The following is a 10,291-nucleotide window of genomic DNA, read 5'->3' on the forward strand; positions in this document are numbered from 1 at the left end:
ACTCTTTAAATTACCCAGTGACATTTTGATTATTTTGTCAATAAATCATCACAAAATGAAATGAATGGCCATTTCATTGGGTTAGGGTCATCAAGCTTCAGATGAGGTATTTCAATTGCTTTCTTTTACCTGACATACCTAACCCCCAAAATATTTCATTTACACTGTCACTGATATATATCAGCTTTGGTTGAGGTCTGAGGTAATGGAATTAGAAACTCTGAAGGTTTTTATTTGCAAACCAGAATCAACATTTGAATCAGCTTTTTTGGCCAATGGGGTAAACACATCCAAGAAAAGTTGCTCCAAGTGTTTTCAACAGTTGATTTTCTAAATGGTTTCCAAAACAGTGTGTAATACTATGATACAATTTCAGTCAAATGTATTTAAAATGTCTAAACATATTTGGTGTGATTAGGCTAGTGATCGAGATGACTGCAATCACACATTGCTCTTCCTCATCCCAACAACAACTACACATTTCTGTCACCTTAGTAAAAGACCCAAATAAGGGCAATGAAATCATGCTCATATCAGATTGTTTGTTTCGGAGATGCTTGGGCCAGAGTACTATAACTTCAGTTCTGTCAATGTTAAACATCAAAACATTTAAGATAATCCAACTTTTTAAGTCCTTGAGGGAATTTTGAATAGTATTTAGATGATTGGTTTCATCATTATCAATACATATAATTGAGTATCATCTGCATAACAATGAACATGTATTTTTATTAACATCATATTAAAATGTATTCATATCACATAAGCCTCTAGTGTGCTTGTACGCCTCATCATTGTGTTGAGGAAGTGTGTTGCTGCATGGGGTTCAGTGGAGCAGGAGAACAGGCAGTGTGTTGGGTCGGAGCAGCCTCTCTGACAGCTCACATGTGGAGTCTTGCAGTTCAGCCTGCAGGAGGTGTGGGGGCTCATCACTGAAACAGCTGTGAGGGGAGGGGCCCACTTGATAACCTCAGTTACATACCTGCTCTGACCTCCCGGACTCATTCTCATGCAAGCAGCAAACCTTTCTGGAACAACTGGAAGAGGTTTTGGAGGTTATGAGGATGCTGAATCCATTTCTGACCTATTCTGGATCAGAAATGGAAGTTTTGAATCCCTTGATACTTTGTAATGGACCCAAGATTAATCAAAATCAGCCCACCAGAATTACAAATATGGCCATTTTGGATCCTGAGAATGTCAGGAGTGGATTCAGCATCATCAATAACCTCCAAAACCACTCCAATACTGTCCAAATCACCAAGTCAATGTTTGGCTATTGTCTGCATATGCTAATTATGCTGTTTGTTACATAAAACGTTGGGGTACTCAACATTTCCTGGTTCACAATAGGACTCTATGAGCTGGCAACTACTATACTATCAGTTGGTGGAGAACCAGAGAGTATTGCTCTCCAAGATCAGTCTTCAAAAATATGTCATATCTGTAGCACTCTGTTTGTCAGAGCCAAAACTGTTGCCATTATGTGTACTGCACTAGTTTTACAAAAAATCTATTAATATATATAAACTGAGAAGAAACCATTTTCTCAACAATTTGGTAATTTCTGCTAGAAAAATGCCTGGATTGCTTCTCAGATGTTAGGATTCTCTGCTTTTCTGTGAGGTTTAGACTATTGGTTGAACAAAACAAAACAAAAAAAGACATCAATTTTGGATTATATCGAGAAACTACATTTAACAGACCAAACAAGAAAATAATTGGCATATTAATCAATAATAATAAACTTAAATTAAATAAACTATTTATTTGTTGCCATTAACTTTTGGGATTATACAATACTATCCCCAATTCATTTATGTCTATTGGCTTTCTATAATAAAGGCGAAATTCCCCCCAGAAATCGTATATATGTATAAAAATACAGCCTCAGCAAAGCTATACAAGCTATGCCAGTTTTTCAAATCACCATAACATGACAGTCCTTAATTACACCTTTCAAAATAGTGTTTATGTGATGAGTAATGAACCTTATGATGGGATGTATTCGTAATGCTCACAGACAGCAATAGAGTCTGCTGTCAACACGGTCACCATGACTGATAAGGGAGAAGGCGACTGTGCATCCTTTAAGTCGATGGAAATCAGTTGATGTCAAGAGTATGCCAGGAATGTAAATGCCAGTGCCCCCCACTGTCAACACACCCAACAGCAACCCATTCAAAGCCACAACCGGCACATTTTAAATGAAAGTTTAAGTGGGTGTGAGGGTCTCAGAGCTGAGCAACAAGGAGGGGATGTGATCTATTCAGTGAACCCATAGATACCTCCAATTTGCACCACTGTCCTATAACCTTCATGTCAGCAGAGGAATGTTGTGTTTTTACTTTCCATCAGTCTCTCCCCCCTGAAATGAGCTTGTGATTATAGGTTTTGGATTACAGTTTACAAATGATTAGCTGAAAGGAGGGGGAGGCAATTAACAGCCACTTTGACAAGTAACCACCAGCAACACGTCAATGGTCCTGTGCTAAAATAATCATCAAATCAAACTTTATTTATAAAGCAGTTTTAATTCACAAAAGTAACTCAAATTGCTTCACAAACCAAACACATACTAAACAAACACACACATACTGTATGTATACAGTACATACTGACATGTAACTGACACATTTTCTGTCGCACAACAAAACGTGAAGATCTCTGCTAACCACAGACTTGATTTTAGGCTTACAACAAAAACAACGTTCGAAAGAAAAGTGGTACTGGTAGTGGTAAAATGCAAACACGTGTCCAGGTTTCAGGACTCATTGCTGCACCACTCTCTTACCTTTGTGATATAAAGCAGGTCATGGATGCACTAAAATTAACTTGAGCGTTCTGAGCTACATGGCCTGCAGTATATTCTCCGTTATGTGGGTCATCTGTGTGTATGAGCACTCACAGCCCTATGACATGCAGCACTATACAGTCCCATAGGGCTCTGCATCAGCTGTACACATACTGTAACTCCACTGATCCAGCCACAACTCCACAGAACGTTTCACATCACATGTATGAAGCAAAAGCATACTTTTCACGACACCTTATCTCAAGAATTAGACAAGGAACTAGGACAGACTCACCAGCTCTCACGTCTTTGTGTTATTATTTTATTATTCATGTAATATATGAATTGACTATCAGCATTTCCCTGCACAATAATTCACCTTTTTAGTTCATGTTCAAAAAGTATATTGTTTTCGTTGTAAAGAAAACATGTTATTCTTGCATTTGTTCAGAAATGTTTATGAACTTAACAGTACATTTCAAATGCATATGTATGTATAGATCTCGCAATTGTACTAAGCTATTGTAATATAAAGCTATTTGATTTGAATTGAAAGACAGTAACAGGAATACAAAAGAGCAGCCTCCCCCTTGACTGCTCTTAACAGTGCAGCTAGTTTCCCAGCAGGCGGGCTTTTCCTCTCACACTGTACATGTGAGGGATCAGCTGCATGACATAATATGTGTGAAACAAGTGATCAGAATGGAAGGTCCCGCCAACCCCTCCCTCCACCCTGGGATGTCACTCAAAACTGCCATCTGTGTTTTCTGCACCAGTCAGGAGCAGAGAGCCAGAACCTGACTAAAACAATACTTTGACCCACTCACTAATCCAAAGATCTGTTTCAGTGCGAGCTCACTGCAGGGGCTCGCTGTTTCTGTGCTCACCGAGTCAGTCATGCTGGACCAAAGAGGGGAATACAGGACACATATGTATGGCTATGTTATCTGTGTAATCACTGCCAAGCATGTGGGCATTTATACAGAGAAATGGGAGGCTGACACACTGTTAGCTAATCCTCAAGTCACTTCTGGAAATAAACCCTCTGTCATCCATGTGACAGCTGAGCCAGATGTGACAGCCATCTCAATAAATAGTATAAAGGTCAACGTAAACATAGGACTCAAAATAAACTGACTCAAGAGGTGGTTTTAATGACTTTGTAAAGCCAGGGCTAACAGTAGTATTCATATAAAGAGCACAACTGCTTTTGGTCTTGGATGTTCCAGTGAAAAAACTGGAACGTAACATAATATTACATATATATAACGTAATATTAGGTTAGGTGAAAGCAATAATATTAAGTTTAACCTATTTAAACGTAATATTATTTGTCTTCAACTAACCTAATACAGTATATGTGAAAGCTGTGGACATCTCACATTTAATTAAAGTCACGTTTCAGTTTTCAGTGTCGATTCATTGCTTGGTACTAGGTGACTGAGCATCCCTACAAACTATCTTAAATTGTTTTTCAAATAATACAAGATCATCAATAAGCATGTGTTGAGACAGGATTACAGGGTGCAGCTGCACAACAAAGAAGAAGACCCTCCCCAATGCCTGAGTTGGAAGACCCTCGTCCGTCGGCAGCCATAATCACCTCCTGGGCCGGCTTCATTGTCCGGGAGCACAGAGCAGAAAATGCCCCTTGTCCTCCTCAGAGAGATGCCTCCACCCTTTTAGTGGACCTTACAATGAGTTCACCACCCGTGGGCTAGCAAATGCATTACCACGACACCACCCATAACCACATGTGGTCGTTAAGTGAACAATTCACATGGCCCCTGTACTTTGTTGAAGTATTAGATTATGCCAATTTGGCTTTTACTTTAGCAGATTTGGCCTCATTCCTAATAATATACTGATGGGAATGATTACTAACAGTAATGTTGGTAACACAACAGGGTGAAAAGAAAGACTAATACCCAAACTGTCTGAGGTAAACATAAAGTACTACAACACTGTTCTACGTCCTGCATAATGTTCATTTAAAAAAAGTATAATATTGCACACTCGGGCTACAACAAACGATTAATCTAATGATTGTTTTCTCAATTATTAATCATTGACTTTTTGGTTCTTAAATTGTCCAAAAAAGACTCACTTTAATATGATAAACAGAGAAAAGTTGGATCTCTCCCTAATTTATAGGGGTTAATTAATTGATTAAATGTATAGTTGAAGATAATTATTTTTCTTGGATCAAATAATCTAAGTAATCAACTTTTTAACAACAGCTCTGTTGGGCTCAAGGCTTCCTGTGCATTGAGGATTCATATTTACATATAAGGTACCTCCAAACACATTTGGTTACGAGCAGTCATTCCCAACCTTATTGGTTCGCGACCTCCTAAAATAAATCTGTTATAAAGAAACTGATTCTTACATTTTCTGGCTTGAAGGTCTGAAGAGGTAATATTATAGTACATACACAAAGCTTGTTATACAAATAAACTAAAGGGTGACACTTTTGTGTTACAGATTTGTTATTTTCTGTCCTTTTCTGGTTATAACCCTGCAACATGTGAAAAGTGTCTTTGACCCATTGGGGGCAGGGCGGGGTTCCTGATCCTCAATAGAAACTGATAGTATGACTACAGCGTTTCCCGCCCTGTCTGTCTGTTTTATGTAAAGTTGGTGTGTCCGCACAAATCTCAACAACTGTTGCTGTATACAATGCAGTGTGAGAGATACTATAATGGACATACAGACATACATTATTGATGGTGTTTGTCTATATTTTTTCCCCACATACGTAATAAGGCATTCACATGCACATACATACAACAATAAGAACAGGAGGAGGTATAGCATGGTGCCTCACCTCCAGCTGGAGAGAGCTGAGTGTCAGCTGTGGGGCCGAGCATCCCCCCCACCTCTACCCCCCAGAACAAAACACACCCACATATAGAGTACAGGCTCTATCCTGCTGCACTAGCCTTTTGTCTCTTTGAGCCTGTACACCAATATGTCCCCCACTTGTTAAATCCTGTGCCCTGCGACAACTTGGCAGCAGATGCAGTGTGTGAGAAATATGAGGGGCTGTGCATGGCCGTAGAGTTCATTGTTTCAAGCTTCCAATAAAGGGTAAAGTGGGATTTAGAGCCCCTGCAAGGCAAAAGCCTAAAGAAAGCTCATTTGTTTATGCCACAGAGCTATTCACTTGCACCTTCAGTGAATCACTTTGATCCACCCAACAAACATTATGCATAACATAAATCACATCATGTGAACAACATGTTTTTGTAATACTGTGAGCCATGTTCACGCTCAGCTCTCTGAATATATATATGTTGCACATTTATGCACACATAAAAATAGATTACACCTTAGTTTGGCATATATTCATTGTCTCAAGTCTTTTTGTTCTTTTGTATATTTAAATTAGGTATAAATACTTGTCTGTATTATTTTTTAATACTAAATAGTGTCTTAAAAATACTTTATTTTTATTATCGTTTTATGTTTTACCTACACTTACAACTACTTTTAATTTTTTTGTTCTGAAAAGCTACAATTCTAACTTGTAAATCGTATTCCAAAGTTATAAGATCTCTTTAAAAGGCAGCATTAATATCATAGATTTCATATCATAATGGTCAAAGGCACCACAAAAGTACTTTTTTTAACAATATTGATTTTCACTCACAAAGCATTATGGGAATTAGCAGATCACAGCATCTTTACAACACATGCTCACACTAGGCATCATCATCTCACCATCTGACATACAAATCTAATAATCAGCTCTGATACAGTGTCTAGTTTCTTCACCCCCAATCACCCCCACCCCCCGCTTGCCCTGCAGCACATTAGGGCTCATTATGTTCCCATTATACACCTGGTGACCTCTGACCTCGTCCACACTGTGCCATGCTAATCATCTCTCCGGGGGAGGCAGCAGTTGGACAGACGGGTATGGGTCATACTCCAACAGCTTCACACAGCAAGAATACATACGCTGTACGGAGGAAGAGCTTCCATATACAACTGGGTGTGCAGATTTTTTGAAGGTTTTTGTGAAAATAAAGATTTGTATAATGGTCTCTGTTTATTGAGAGGCTCACTTTTTGTTTTCATGAAAGTCACAAATTAGAAAGTGTGATGCAGAGGTGGGAAAAGTAATCCGATCTTGTACTTAAGTAAAAGTAGAAGTACCAGAGTGTAGGAATACTTTGTTACAAGTAAAGTCCTGCATTCAAAATGTTACATCAGTAAAAGTACAAAAGTATTATCATCAAAATATACTTAAATTACCAAAAGTAAAAGTAGTCATTGTGCAGATTGGTCCATTTCAGAATAATATCTATGATATGTTTTATAATGATTGATCATTAAAGTGTTATCAAAGCTGGTAAAGGTGCAGCTAGTTGTAATGACTTTGTATACTGCAGGGTAGCTTGTGGATTTACTCCAGGTGGAACTAAAGTCTGATTTAACACTTGATTATATTTCACATCATTCATCCACATCTGTAAAGTAACTAAAAGGTATTAAATACATGTAGTGGAGTAAAAGTACACCATTTACCTCTGGATTGTAGTGGGGTAAAAGAACAAAGTAGACAAAAATTGAAACAGTCAAGTCAAGTCAAGTACAAGTACTTCAAAATGTATCTCAAGTAAAGTACTTGAGTAAATCTACTTAGTTACTTTACACCACTGAGTGTGACGCAGAGGCTTTTTCCCAAACAGCAAAGTGGAGTGAATCCGGGACAAATGAATGAATCATCAGTGTAACTTGATCTCACGTGTATTCAATAGCTTTTTTACACCAGGACCATAACGCCATCATTTATTGTTGCCTTAGTAAGGTCACTGATGATGTTATTATTACATAAAATCGTACCCGGAGGAGTTAAGACACTGACGCCTCGTAAACATATCCAATTAAAATAAGTATGTGTTTCATCAAGACAGCTACTACTGATGTAGCTCACAACAACCACTGTGCCCTCTGGGTGTGGATGGCTGGAGTGGAGTATTATCATTCTAACACATTACTGAGCTGCCTTTCCCAATAAGCTCATATCTTGAACTGTTAAATAGTCTCAATGTGAACCTTATAGACTTAAATATTTAGGTTAAGCCTCAGGCTAATTCCTTGCTGCAGAGAAGATTTCACCAAAGCCTACTTTTTTCACATGTTATGGTATTTCTTCAGGGTCTGTTGCCTAATTAGAAAGAGCTGTGATTATTATGCACCCAGTGTCCCAATTACGTTTTTAATTACTTAAAATATTCTTGTTTTCAGAGTATTCAGACATATTTCATCTGAGTCCAGACCAAAGCTCCTAAAATAGTGATATGCCTTCATTTTTAAGAATATTTTTGCTGAAACATCACTAACTCCCTGTTGAGGACCTGTATAACTATAATGAGAACAGTAAGGACATCTTGGCGAGTTCATTCATCAGTCAGCAGCACACAAATACAGTAGCTTGGGATGTCTAAGGGAGGTATTTCATATTAGATCTTAACAAAATATTCAACAAATACATTTAAAAAAAGAATATACAAACGTCTGTTTAAACATGACAAACCCAATGGGGATAACTGGGATTTTAACCTTGTCATGGAGATATACCCTATGTTTGAAAGCAATACTTTACGTACAATAAAGTCACTGTGAACTCACCATGTAGTTCCCAGCTAGGCTAACAAGTGATCATAATACAGGCAGTAGTTGAGTATTTCCATTTTCTGCAATTTTTTACTTCTACCCCACTACAGTTCAGAGGTAAATGGTGTACTTTTACTCCACTACATGTATTTAATACCTTTAGTTACTTTACAGATTTGGATGAATGATGTGAAATATAATCAAGCCTTAAATCAGACTTTAGTTCCACCTGGAGTAAATTCACAAGCTACCCTGCAGTATACAAAGTCATTCAAACTAGCTGCACCTTTACCAGCTTTGAGAACACTTTAATGATCAATCATTATAAAACATATCATATATTATTATTCTGAAATGGACCAATCTGTACAATTACTAGTTTTACTTTTGATACTTTAAATATATTTTGATGCAAATACTTTTGTGCTTTTACTTGAGTAATGTTTTTGAATGCTTTTACTTTGACTTGTAACAGAGTATTCCTACACTCTGGTACTTCTACTTTTTTAAGATCCGAGTACTTCTACCACCTCTGAATAGAACCAGTGGTAGCCTATACAGTTGCAACACACAACTACGTAACCACAACGGGCTAACATAAAGCTAGAAGTTACAAACAGGTTAAAATAGTAGCTAACTAGCTAACATCATTTGAATATCGCAGAGATTTCTCTCGGAGTCAGCAGTCCCAACGCAGAGCCCGTCACATACGGTGAACTTAGTGCAAAACAAGCCATGTAAACGCTAATATTAAAGAGATTATACACACAAATAATGTAATAAAAAAAGAGACTACTAACCTCGAAGATACATTTTCCCGCGAGTGTCTTCCTGTTACGGTGTTAAATAGTCCGACAGTCCCGTGAAGTGCACGCTACTAGAGAGGAGTGTATGAGGTGTGATTCTCATAGGAGTGAACACACCGAGCTCCTGTCGCCTCTCCCCGCCGCCGCCGCCCTCTGGGTCATTAGCATGTGAACAGACCCGCCGACAGACTCGGTCAGTACGGTCAACACACCGAGGAAGAAGACACAACCCAGCTCCAGTTAAACCTTCTCCTCAAATCTAATGAGTTCCGGTCCAAAATGACAGGCTCCCCGTCCCCGTCCCCGCCCCCTCCCTTTGACCCTTGGCCGCATACCGAGTTACTCTTTGCCTCATTCTCCAGCGGTCTACTTTGCCAGCCATTAGACAGGTGAAACCTTAAAGTTTACAGTCTATGGGTTCGGAGCAGAGGCGGGAAAATGACCCAGATCGTGTACTTGAGTAAAAGTAGAAGTACTCAGATATTGTACTTGAGTAAACGTAGAAGTACCAGAGTGTAGGAATACTCTTTTACAAATAAAAGTCCTGCATTCAAAATGTTACTCAAGTAAAAGTACAAAAGTATTAGCATCAAAATATACTTAAAGTACCAAAAGTAAATCCTCTAATTGTAGTGGAATGGAAGTATCCTGCATCCTGATTACGTAATCTCGTGACAATCAACCAGAAGTGTAAATATATATATATAATAATAATTAAAAAAAAAAAGGTTAATAACAAAGTGTATCTTAGTTGTTTGAGCAAAAGAGATTCCATTTATATAGTATTGCACTTTCATCAACATAAGAACATTTCAAGGGACAAATAAAACAGCATAACTCACACAGTGTCACAGTGTTATTAACTATCCTTCCATACTTCATAATCATTTTATACAATATGTAGCCGACTGTGGCTATATGGCTCATTAAACTGCAGTTTTTGTAGTAAGTATTAATAACAGCAGGGAATTGTCCCATGTCCCAATGTGGAATTCCACAGTAGTTTAACACATGGGCGTCGCAGCCATTATATGAGGGTGGGACAAGTCCCCCCCACTTTTTCAAA

General features: G+C 38.2%; 1 protein-coding gene across 3 annotated transcripts in view; it reads right to left on the minus strand.

The window, feature by feature from the left end:
* ankrd6b (ankyrin repeat domain 6b) overlaps nt 1–9,453 on the minus strand; it is a 47,535-nt gene extending 38,082 nt beyond the window's left edge. For all 3 annotated transcript variants that reach the window (XM_034150694.1, XM_034150693.1, XM_034150692.1), the window contains exon 1: nt 9,220–9,453. The gene's annotated coding sequence lies outside the window, so the exon portion shown is untranslated. The remainder of the gene's footprint in view (nt 1–9,219) is intronic.
* Nucleotides 9,454–10,291: the final 838 nt, after the last annotated feature.

The sequence above is a fragment of the Trematomus bernacchii genome, unplaced genomic scaffold, assembly GCF_902827165.1.
Source record: "Trematomus bernacchii unplaced genomic scaffold, fTreBer1.1, whole genome shotgun sequence".
In the NCBI taxonomy this organism is placed as follows: Eukaryota; Metazoa; Chordata; class Actinopteri; order Perciformes; family Nototheniidae; genus Trematomus; species Trematomus bernacchii.